The sequence below is a fragment of the Neophocaena asiaeorientalis genome, unplaced genomic scaffold (assembly GCF_003031525.2).
Source record: "Neophocaena asiaeorientalis asiaeorientalis breed wild unplaced genomic scaffold, Neophocaena_asiaeorientalis_V1.1 scaffold423, whole genome shotgun sequence".
Classification (NCBI taxonomy): Eukaryota; Metazoa; Chordata; class Mammalia; order Artiodactyla; family Phocoenidae; genus Neophocaena; species Neophocaena asiaeorientalis.
The window spans coordinates 403,549-416,329 of NW_020174133.1; positions in this window are offsets into that span (position 1 = coordinate 403,549).

Sequence of the window (12,781 nt, forward strand, 5' to 3'; positions counted from 1 at the left end):
CTAGAGGGGTGGGGGGCAGGGGAAATGGGGTATTGCTATTTAATGGGTATAAGGTTTCAGTTATGCAAGATAGATAAGTTCTAGATATCTGCTGTACAACACAGTGCCTGTAGTTGACAATACGGTATTATGCACTTCAAAATTTGTTTTCCTGACAAATCTCATGTTAAATGTTCTTACGAGAGAGAGAGAGAGAGAGAGAGAGAGAGAGAGAGAGAAACGTACACAAAAGGAAAGTCTGGATGTCTCTTGCCTTAACAGTGGTGACAGTATCACTGGGGTTTGCATATGTCCAAACTCATCAAATTGTACACATAATATGTGCAGTTCTTGGTATTAATTATACTTAAATTAAGCTATGTAATAAAGCTAAAGCTAATGAATGACCTATTCACTCCCACTTTGGATATTAAGTTTACACAAAAATTCTTGAGTTTAGGGAGACAAGCAGCCCTCCACCTCTCAGGAGCCTGAGGAAGGTACTGGGTTGCACTAAAGTTCATTAGCTGTGAGATAACTATTGTTTGGAGGGATCCCAGGGAAATCATGAGTGAAAGTCAAGAGGTGCAAGAACATGGTGATGGATGAAAATAACGTCTTGGGCCAGAATGATATCAGTGGGAAAGGAAAAAATAAAATGAAGCAACATTATGAGGATAAAAACTTATCAGGACCTAAAGGTTAGCCTTGTGGTTAAACTAAGTCCTCCTGGGTTTGAATCCTATCTCTACCACTTACTAGCTTTGCAACCTTAGTTACTTAACTTCTCTGTGCTGTCAAGTACCCCATCTAGGAAATGAAACTAATAATAGTAACTTCCTCTTAGAGTTGTTAAGAATATTAAATGTTAATACATGTAAATTATTTAGAATAATATCTGGCACATAGTTAAATGTTCTATGTGTTATAGATACTATTGTTGTTGTTATTATTACTATTAAAAAGCATTTAAAGATGGTGCTGAACCAAATTTCCTAAAAATAAAATTCAATAGGGGCAAAAAATCAGTTCCTACAAGTAGATTGAGGGAAGGGACAAGAGAGAAATTATTCAAGGACAGAAAAATGATTTAAGTGGAAAAATATCTTGGAGAATGTTTAGCGTGGGGAACAAAGAGGGTATATGATAGAGCCAGAAAAAGAAAAAAAAGCAACTAAGCTGCAGAAAAAGATATGTAACATTATTCAGAGAATTTATTTCTAAGAATAATCTTTACCTGAATAATTTTATTTATAAGGCTGATAAAATTGATCTATTGTAAAGATGCTTGCTATTTTCTACTCAGCAAATACCAGCAAATCAAGTTTCTACCTCTTCTTTCCCAAAGTTTAAGCAGAATGAAGACAAGTTAACTACTGTTATATGTATTAAAACTGTGAGTTTCCTTAAAATAGAAAGAATGGCAAATGGAAACTTTTATCATTCTCCACCTTTCAAAGATTTCATACATTAGCTTATTGCCAGATAGTGCGATATAATGTGGAGATGATTTTTTTTTCTCGTTTTTACTATTTTTTATAATTTAAATTTTAAAAGCATGTCAGAATTCCAGCTTTACCGGAGAATCTTAAAACTACCCTGATGCTAAACAGTTGTGGAGATCAACACAATGAAGGATTTTCCCCCAAAATGACCGTCTTCCTACATGTCAATGTGCAGGGTAAACATTTATTAAAAGCCCACTTGCAAGGCTCAGCAAAAGAGATAAAAGAGATCCTGGGTTGCACTAAAGTTCATCAGCTGTGAGATAACTATGGTTTGGAGGGATTCAGGGGAAGACACAGGTGAAAGGTCAAGATGCACGAGAACGGAGCGCTGGGGTTGAGGCTGTGTTCCCTTTTCATTCTCAAAGTGATTTTTCATAAAGGCAATTTTACATTTTCCTGAAGATTATGCAGCTACATAAGAACACAACTGCTGGTATTCAAAGAAGGCTAGGATGTGGTCTAAGCTCACGTGAAGCTCTTAGACTAATAGAGGAGAGCGATAAAAAGTGAGATAATTTCAGCATAATATGCTGTGATAACATAGAGGTAGCCAGAAAGTGCTTTGGGTTCCCTCACTGATGGAACACACATATCATTCCGATACTGAAACCATACTTTCCACCTTGTTCGTACATCTAAAAACTTACATGGGAAATTCTATACAAATGTCAAACACGATGCAGGTCTTTCACATTTAGAGAGGCATTTATCTCCTGGTAATTAAGAAATGTGTAAGCTTTGAAGCAAATTCTTTCCAACACACACACACACACACACACACACACATCTTGAAATGATGGCAGAATAATCCTCCGTACTCCATGAACAAAGTGTGAACAAGTAAGCCTGCACAGAAAAATACAAGTTGAAAATTAGGTGAAAGTGATCTATGGCGGGGGTAGCAGACAGAAATGATAGCATCAGTGATAAAGTGGATAATTTTCTTGTGGGAACAGGCTGTTTTACCTTTTCATTTGCTAATTGATATTTCATAAAGACAACCATTTTACGCTTTCCCAAAGAAGATTATATAGCTACATAAGCTATCTTCTTCCCTTATGAAAAAAGGGGGAAGGGGACAGCTCAGAAATCAGCTGACTTGGGGTATAGTTTTGTTTGTAAGAAAAGAAGTTTCAAGGTCACCATTAAAGTGATAGCCCAATTAGCCTCAAGGCCCATATCATCTGAGTCTGCATGTGTGCTCCCCTGACCTCTAGCACAGACTGATATGACATTCAAATAACTGGTGTCCATGGGAAGAGCCTCAAGTCAACACAGAACCATTAACATCGGGGGCATTTTTTTTTTTTTTTTTTTTTTTTTTTTGCGGTACGCGGGCCTCTCACTGCTGTGGCCTCTCCCGTTGCGGAGCACAGGCTCCGGACGCGCAGGCTCAGCGGCCACGGCTCACGGGCCCAGCCGCTCCACGGCATGTGGGATCTTCCCGGACCGGGGCACGAACCCGTATCCCCTGCATCGGCAGGCAGACTCTCAACCACTGCGCCACCAGGGAAGCCCAACAACATTTTTTGAATGCCTAGCATGTATCGGGCAATGTGCTGAGTGTTAGTGATATTCATTTCCTTGAGAAATCCATATATTTGTTTTTCTATTCATCGACCAAATCACTCTTGAATATTTGGTATTATAGTAAACACTAAAAATACTATGGTAAATAAAATACTCTTCCCCCAGCCCTCGAAAAGGAGCTCACCGCCTTCAGTTGGAGTAAAACACATGAAGAAGCCGCTTCACTTGAGAATGATACCGTCTAGACAGGATAAGCACAGCCTCCTGGGAGGACATAGCTCAGCCCCACCGCCAGGGAAGCTTTCTCTTCCCAACATGAGACTGAAGCCAAGACCTGAAAGGAGGTAGGCTGGGGTTCTGGTGGAGTCCTGGGCAGAGGAAGGAGATGGCGGGTAAAGAGTCCTAGAGCCAGAGAGAGCTTGGTGCGTTCTGGGGACCAGCCAGTCATTCAGAATGAATGAGCGCAGGAAGTGGTTAAAAAAAAAACAACAAAACGAGACTGCAGCAGAAAGCACCAGCCAGCTCCAGAGTGCCTCGTGGGCTAAGCTGAGGCATCTGACCTTTATCCCGAGAGCAGGATTCCCCAGTGTGGCTGGGTGGTGAGCAAGAAGATTTTAGATGGTGTGCTATCCAGTGTTTCTTCTTTTGGTAGCTAATGAATTTTATATGCATTAGAAAATATATAATGCATGTATCCAACATATTCTATTACATTATTGCTCAAGGTAAGGCTGAGGGACAAAAGTGATTCAATTCACACAAATTTTTATATATGTCATATTATCACTGGTACATGAACAACCATAAAAGACTGACGTTTGGGAGAAATGCCTGAGACCGACAGATTGCCTTTGAATGATTTTATGCAGGGAAGTAACAGGACATGACTTCTGAGTTAGACACAACACTCTGGTTGTGGAGAATGCATCAGGGCAGTGTTTGTCAAACTTCTGATTAAATTCCATTAGAGGATTATGAAATCAAATTTAAAGTTGTAACTGGCAGGGTTTTTTTAATGAAACGTAATAGGATAGAATGAATAATATCAGACAGCTTCACACTATCAATACTTTTAAATATATTATGCTCATGTATACATGTGTGTGTCTTCACTGAATTACAGTGTAAAATGGTTTTCTTCCTGTGAGTCGAGTTCAAAGGAAGTTTAAAAGCCACTGGAAATAGACCAGTTAAGAGGCTGTTGCAGTAGTTTGTTCATTCGTTCAACTGGTATTTATTGAGCACATCTTATTTGAAAAGTGCTGTTCTAGGCACTGAAAATATAGTTGGTGAACAAAACAGAAAATGTCCCTGATCTCACAAGATTTACACATTGGTGAGGAGAGGATACAATGAACACGTAACCAAATATATACATAAGACAATTTGAGGGATGGCTAGTTTTTAAAAGCTATAAATCCAAGGGAGAAATGTAAGCTCCACACAGGCTGTTTTTTCACTGCTCTGTCCCGAGCACCGAGAATAGGAATGGTGCCTGGAACATAGTAGCTTCTCAACAAGTATTAGTTGATTGAGTGAATAAGGGAAGTTGTTGGTTTGACTCAGGTAGTGACAACAGAAATTAAGAGAGGTTGGATGGATTCAAGATATATTTAAGAGATAAAATAAAAGGGGCTTAGTGAGAAAAATAAAAAGATTTGGGGGCCAAGAGATAAAAAGAAGAAGAATGATTTCCCTACAGCCTATTCTAAATATACTAATCAGAGTGATTGTATGATTTCTCCACTCCAAACCCTCCCGTTGTTCCCTGTTATACTCAGAGTAAAACTCAAAATCCTTACAATGGCCGGTAAGGATGCACATGATCTAGGCCTGGGTACCTCTCTGACCTCGTATCTAATAATCTTCCCCTGGTTCTCTCTGTTCAAGCCACACTGGCCACCTTGCTGTTCCTCAAACCGTCCAATTAAGTTCCTGGTCAAGCAAGGCCTTTGAACTAGCTGTCCCTCTTCCTGAAATGTTCTTCCCCCAAATATTTATTCATATAGCACAGTCCTCGCTTCCTTCATGAGGTCTATTCTGACCATCCCATCTGATACTACAATTCACTCTCCATGACATCCAGTGCCCTGCCTGTTCAGTTTTTCCTTGATAGCATTTATTGTTGTGTATATAATATATAAAAAAATATATAACATACATAAAACTTATTGTTTTCATTGTCCCTCTCCTCACAAGATTGTAAACTCTCCTTGAGCCTAGAGCGCTGCTTAGCACATTGTAGGGGCTCCAAAAAATATCTGACTAAAGAAAATGAAAGATGACTCTCAGGTTTCTGGTTTGAGCAACTGGGTGGATGCTCACTGAGGCTTAAATCTTAGGAGGATGAGAGATTTGGTGAGAAATAACAAGTTCCGTTTCAGACATACTAAGTCTGTGAGACCAACATCCAGGTGCGAATGACCTTTAAGCAGTTGCACACATGGGCCTGGCACTCAAGAGAGCCAGAGGTATAAATTTGAGAGTCCCTGGATTATAGACAGCATTTGAATGGGTGACACTGGAGAGAAAAATGTAGAGAAGGAAGAACCTTGAGAAACAGAAGGAGGTAAGAGCTGAAAAGTCAGAAGAGCCAATGAACGAGAGAGAGGATGAGGAGATAGGGAGTTAGGAGGAAAACTGGGGGTTGTGGAAGTCCATGGAAAAAAAAAATTTTTTTTTAATATTTATTTATTTATTTGTTTGGTTGGTTGCACTGGGTCTTAGTTGTGGCATACAGGCTCTTAGTTGTGGCATGCATGTGAGATCTAGCTCCCTGACCAGGGATCAAATCCAGGCCCCCTGCACGGGGAGCGCAGAGTCCTAACCACTGCACCACCAGGGAAGTCCCAACCCAGGAAACTGGTTTTAAGAAGGAAGATATACTAGTTATCTATTGCTGTGTAACACTTACCCCAAAACATAGTGGCTTAAAACAAAGCACATTTATTATCTCACTCTTCCTGGGGGTCAGCTGTACGCTGCTTAGCTAGGGCCTCTGTTTCAGGGTATCTTACAAGGCTGTAATCAAGCTGTTAGCCAAGGCTGTGGTCTCATCTGTAGGGTTGACTGGGAAGAAATCCTCTTCCAAACTGTTAGAAAACTGTCCAGTTGTTAGCAGGATTCAGTTTTCCAAGAGCTGTTAGGATGAGGGCCTTGGATCCTTCTCATGGGGGTCTCTCCCTAGGGCACCTCGCAACTTGGGAGCTTGCGTCAACAGAACAAACATGCAAGAAGGCTCCGAGGAAAAGTGCAAGCAAGTCTCTTATAACTTAATCTCAGAAGTGCCATGTCATCCCATCTCACTTGTGTCTTATTCTGTTCTTTAGAAGAAAGGTACTAGGCTCAGCCCACACACAAGGGGAGAGGATCGCAAAAGGGAGTGAAACCAGGAGGTGGAGATCCCTGGGATCCATTTTCGAAACTGCCTCCTACAGAAGATGTGTCAGCAGTACTAAATGTTGTAGCGTGATCAAGGGTCCAGGAGAGTTGGCAATCTCCTGGGAAGCCATTTGTTATTTTAGAGAGAGCTGGCTTAGGAGTCTGTGGACTCTGATGGACTGGAAGAAGTTGAGACAGCTATCCTAGACAATTCTTTCAAATGCTTAGATATGAAGGAAAGGATAGAGATAGGATGGCAGGAGGAAAGAATGGCGTCAAAGCCAGATTGTGGGTTTTTTAAAAATTGGAAGAGATTTGAATGTGTTGAAATGTTATTGGGTAGGCATCGATAGAAAGGAAGAGACTGTGGGCCGAGAGAGAGAGAGACGAATCACTCAGATGGTTTTATAAGGGATGGAGAAGACCGGCAGTGATTCCAGGAGAAAGATGATGAGGGCCTCAACAGTAACTATCATTCATAAGGTCTTACTTGTCCAGGATTATTGTAAGTGTTTATTATTACTGTAAGACTTTTATACCATGCTATACAACAGGAAACAGGCCTAGAAAAACTAAGTAACTTGCCCAAGTTCACATAGTAAATAAGAGGAGCAAAATTTAAAATCAACCCCTAGGCCCGTGGGTCTCAAAGTGTAGCCCAGCAGCATCAGCGTCACTGAGGAACTCGTTAGAAACGCAAATTATCATGTCCCACCCCAGACCAAGTGAATCAGAAATTCTGGGGGTGGGGTCCAGTGATCTGTGTTTTAACATGCCACGCCCTCCAGATAACTCTGAAGTTTGAGAAGCACTGCTCCAGATGATACCACCCCTCAGGGCCCAAACTGGGGTAGGTGTGATAAAGATGAGAGAAGAGGACAGATTAGAGAATTATTTAGAAAGTTAAGGGAGAGTAACTGGGTGAAGAAATCCAGGATGACTTTCTAGCTTGAGTGACAGAGAAATCACCAAAAGAGGGAGGAAGTTTTGTAGAGAAAGGTGACAGTTTTGGACAAGCTGATTCTGAAGTTCTAGTAGGCAAACAGGTGGAGCTATCTCGTAGGCAAATGAACATATACCTCAGATGGTGGAAGGGAAGGTCATGGCAGAGAAGCCTGCCCCTAACATTTGCAGGGCCTGGGGCAAGAGTGCACATACCTGGACCTAAATATTTAAAAGTTATAAATCAAACTGACTTATTTTTAAATAAAATACACCGTCTCCCTTTACCATGACAAATATATCTTTATAATGACAAAATTTTTAAAAATGTTTATAAAGAGATGGTTTTTATATGCCTGCAGGTTGGCAAAATGGCTGATGATTTGGGAGATCTGTTGATGGGTCAGCAGTTGGGATGAGTCATAAAATATATATGTAATTCATAAATTATTGTTCCTTTCCTTTATGAAATTTATTTTTCATGCCTTCATTTTAGCAAAATTTTCAATAATGTTATAATGAAGATTTTCACATAACTTGTATGCAATTGACAGTAGTGATTCAAAGGGTTAAACAGTAAATGTAATTGTATTCAAAGTACCCAAAATTTTTAATAAATTTTCATTAAAATGTAAATCAAATGTAAAAAATTTTTAATTGCTTTTCATGTACATTTCTAAAAATTCTTTTTCTTCTATTCAAAACTATTAAAATTGAAAAGCAAAATACAAATTACTATGAAGGAATATCAACAATTTAAATCAAAACTACTTAAAGTTGAAAGTTTTAATTTTTTGACAATTTAAATCTTATTAAATATTTTTATAAGGATGAAACTATTAGCAACTCTAGCAATATTCATGTTTTCATTATCTCTTGCTACATAACCAATCATCTCAAAACTTAGCAGCTTAAAGTAACGAGCTCTTATCTCTCACCATTCTGTGGACTGGCTGGCTGGTTCTTCTCCTAGTCTCTCCTGAGCTCTTCATGGGACTGCAGTCATGTGGAGGTTCAGCTGGAACTGGAGGGGGACCTCATGCACATGCCTGGGGCTGTGAGGGGGTGGCTTGGAGACTGGGACTTCTCTCTCCACATGGTTTCTCATCATTCAGTGGTCTGAAGGAAGGTGGCTTCCTTACATGGTGGCTGGATCCCAATTGGAAAGCAGAACCTGCTGGGCCTAAGGCCTAAGCCCTGAACGGACATAGTCACTTCTGCCACTTTCTATTGGTCAAAGCAAGCCATAAGGTCATTCCAGATTCAAGTGGAGAGAAATGGACTCCACTTCTTGATGGGAGAAATGCCATGAGTGGACAGGAATGGGAAGCATTACTGGCAGCTATCTTTGCAAACAATTTACCACAGTCCATCTGGTTGCCAATGTAAAGAGTTGGTTATTGGGCTTCCCTGGTGGCGCAGTGGTTGAGAGTCCGCTTGCCGATGCAGGGGACACGGGTTCGTGCTCCGGTCCGGGAAGATCCCACATGCCGCGGAGCAGCTGGGCCCGTGAGCCACGGCCACTGAGCCTGCGCGTCCGGACCCTGTGCTCCACAACGGGGGAGGCCACAGCAGTGAGAGGCCCGCGTACCACAAAAAAAAAAAAAAGAAAAAAAAGAATTGCTTATCTTCATAGCTTCACAGATGTTATGCCTAGACCTACATACATACAAATTTAAAATAATAGGCTATATTAAATAATAGGATATATAATTTTAAACAATATTATTGTTTAATATTATAAAATGCTGCTCTGCCATTCTGTGCAACAAGTGTGAGTAATAGGAGAATCAGGATTTAGAACATGAAGAGAAGCAAGAAAATGGAGGCTCAGCATCCATTTTCTACTCCTACTGGGAGACACTTTGTCATGCAATAATCTTTTATACTTCACGCAGTCTGAGAGGAAGGATTTGACCAGTTAGTTGTCTAAATACTTACCCTGCTCAAATCCTCTTCAAACTCAGAAGCAGCACCCATCTCTATGTCAGCAGCACTTATTTAGAGGTAGCTGCCTTTTGTTTTAGGAACATAGGGCAAGAGATGTGGAGAAGTATTTCCTTGAGACCTGGACAGTATTAGTAGAGTAGATGTTTAAAGATATGGGTCACACTGTACCTGTGCTGACTGCTGGATTCTGGATGACAAAGGTGCTCAGGTAGTCCTCAATTAACTTACATTGTATGTATTTGCATATGTAAGGATCTCCAAAGTACACAGTCCAGGGCAGGACCCTCTTGTCTAATGAAAGTACTGAGTAGGTACCACTGGATAGCAGGTAACATGACAGAAGAGGAGAGAGAATCCAGGGAGAATGGAGAGACCAGAAAGGATAGAACTCTGGGGAATAAACACATTGCTTACAGAATGGATGGACTGAAGTATCCATCAGTAGGAGAAATGATTAAATAAATTACGATGCATTCATTCTATGAAATACTAAGGAACTCCTTTCTCTCATTCTGTGTTTGTCTCTGTCTCTCTCTACATGAATATGCATGGACTGATCTCTAAAGTAAAACAGAATAAAACAGCCAGCAAAGTGTAGGACAATAGGTATAACATGATTTAGATTTATATCTCACACACACACACACACACACACACACACACACACACGTGACTGCATGAAAAAGGACTAAAAGTAAATATACCAAACTGCTAAGTGTTTGGAGGTACAAAGGGGGATTTTCACATTTTTTTTTTTTTTTTGCGGTATGCGGGCCTCTCACTGTTGTGGTCTCTCCCGTTGCGGAGCACAGGCTCCGGACGAGCAGGCTCAGCGGCCATGGCTCACGGGCCCAGCCGCTCCGCGGCATGTGGGATCTTCCCGGACCGGGGCACGAACCTGCGTGCCCTGCATCGGCAGGCGGACTCTCAACCACTGCACCACCAGGGAAGCCCGGATTTTCACATTTTATTCAGCCACCTAGAATAACTTGTTGTCTCTGAACATGAGTTTTCTGTTATGTAAAAAAGAGGTAATAATAGTAATCACTTCACAGAGTCCTTTTTAACAAGTTGAGATACAGTTCACTCACCACAAAATTCACCCTTTTGTACAGTTCAGTGATTTTTAGTATGTTCACAAGGTTGTGCAGCCATCACCACTATCTAATCCAGAACATTGCATCATCCCATAATGAAGCCCCATAACCATAAGCAGTCACTCCCCACTCCCTCTTCCTCCCATTCTTTGGTAACCACTGATCTACTTTCTGCCTCTATGTATTCGGTTATTCTGGACATTTCTTATAAATGGAATCATACAATATTTTCAAGGTTCATCCATGTTACACCATGTATTAATAACTATACTTTATTCCTTTTTTTTTTTTTTTTTTTTGCGGTATGCGGGCCTCTCACTGTTGTGGCCTCTCCCGTTGCGGAGCACAGGCTCCGGACGCACAGGCTCAGCAGCCATGGCTCACGGGCCCAGCCGCTCCGCAGCATGTGGGATCCTCCCGGACCGGGGCAAGAACCCGCGTCCCCTGCATCGGCAGGCGGACTCTCAACCACTGCGCCACCAGGGAAGCCCACTTTATTCCTTTTTATGGCTGAAAAATAGTCCACTGGATGAGGGTATCACAATTTGGTTATCCATTCGTCAGTTGACAGACATTTGGATTGTCTCCATTTTTTTGCTATTATGAATACTGTTGCTATAAACACTCCTGTACAAGTTTTTGTTGTGAGCATATGTTTTATTTCTCTCAGGTACCTATCTAGGAGTGGAATTGCTGAGTCATATGGTAACTCTATGTTTAACTTTTTGAGGAACTGCCAAATTTTCTACAGCAGCTGCACTATTTTACATTCCCGTCAACAATGTATGAGGGTTCCAATTACTCCACATCTTTGCCAACACTTGGTATTGTCTGTCTTCTTTATCACAGTCATCCCATTGGGTGTAAAGTGGTATCTCATTGTAGTTTTAATTTGCATGTCCCTGATGGCTAATGATGTTGAGCATCTTTTCACATGCTTATTGGCCATTTGTATATCTTCTTTGGAGAAATGTGTATTTACATTGCCCATTTTAAAATCAGTTTATTTATCTTTTTATTGTTGGTTTGTAAGAGTTCTTTATATGTTCTTTCTATTAATCCCTTATCCAATATGTGGTTTGCAAATATCTTCTCCTATTCTGTGACAGTCTTTTCACTTTCTTGATAGTGTTCTTTGAAACACAAAAGCTTTTAATTTTGATGAAGTCCAGTTTATTATTTTTTTTATTGCATGTGCTTTTGGTGTCATATTTTTAAAAACATTGCCTAATCCAAGGTCACAAGGATTGGCAACTATGTTTTCTACCAGTTTTAGCTCTTACATTTAAGTTGTTGATCCATTTTGAGTTAATTTTTATATATGGTGATAGATCACAGAGTTCTTATGATGATTCAATGAAATGAATATTGCATACTACGAAGCACATAGTAAACTCTCAGTGACTGGTAGCTAGTATTATTACGGTATTATTTGTTTAACAAAACCACCAAACACACAACAATCATTGAACAAGCTTTGCAGAGAAAGATCAATCTTATTACTTCGTGGTCACATCTGCTTTTCGAGAAAAACACATAATCACCTAATTTGGTTGTCTACCTTGTTCTCCATTTTTGGTAACTGCTAGTTGTTTCCAGAAGATGAAGACTTGCCATGGGTAGAGATTTCAAAGCAGAAGCAGTTCCAAAGGACAGCCCCACCACCACCCTGGATAATGAAGCACCTCTGGCACAAGCATAAAGCTCCCCACAGTGACTATAGGAGGAAAAACATGCATTTTTGACATAAGTATTTATCATGAAACTTTATGGTTTCATCCTGTGTTTCTATGTCCACGTGCATATATATTTTTGTGCCTGACTTTACGTAGAATTAATTAACTTCTGAGTATTCACCCACTACCCAAATGTTCCAATTAAGTCAGGGCCCCAGCTACCCAAATACGCCAAATATCTTCTCTGGATCTTCAGTATTCACAGTGACTCCATATTGGTCTTTCTTTGAGACAGTCTCCCTGAAATCTCAGTGTTTTCAATGTGGGTGGAGGGGTTGCTTCCAGGTTACAATTGGCAACATCTGGAGATATTTTTGGTTGTCTCAACTGAGTGGACACTACTGGCATCTAGTGGGTAGAGGCCAGGGACACTGCTAAACATTCTACAATGCATAGGACAATCCCCCAAAACAAAAACTTATCCAGCCCCAAATGTCAGCTGTGCTGAGGTTGAGAAACTCTGGCTAGATATATGAGTTGATTATGCTTACATCTTGAACTAGAACAGCAAGGTGTGAAAGCTCTGGAATTAGACACAGCTAGATTCAAATCTGAGCTCTTCCACTTACCCCATTCTGTGACCTTGTGCAAGTTTCTTAACCTCTCTGAGCCTTAGTTTCCTCAGCTAATAATCACTCTAATATACATACGTATGTAT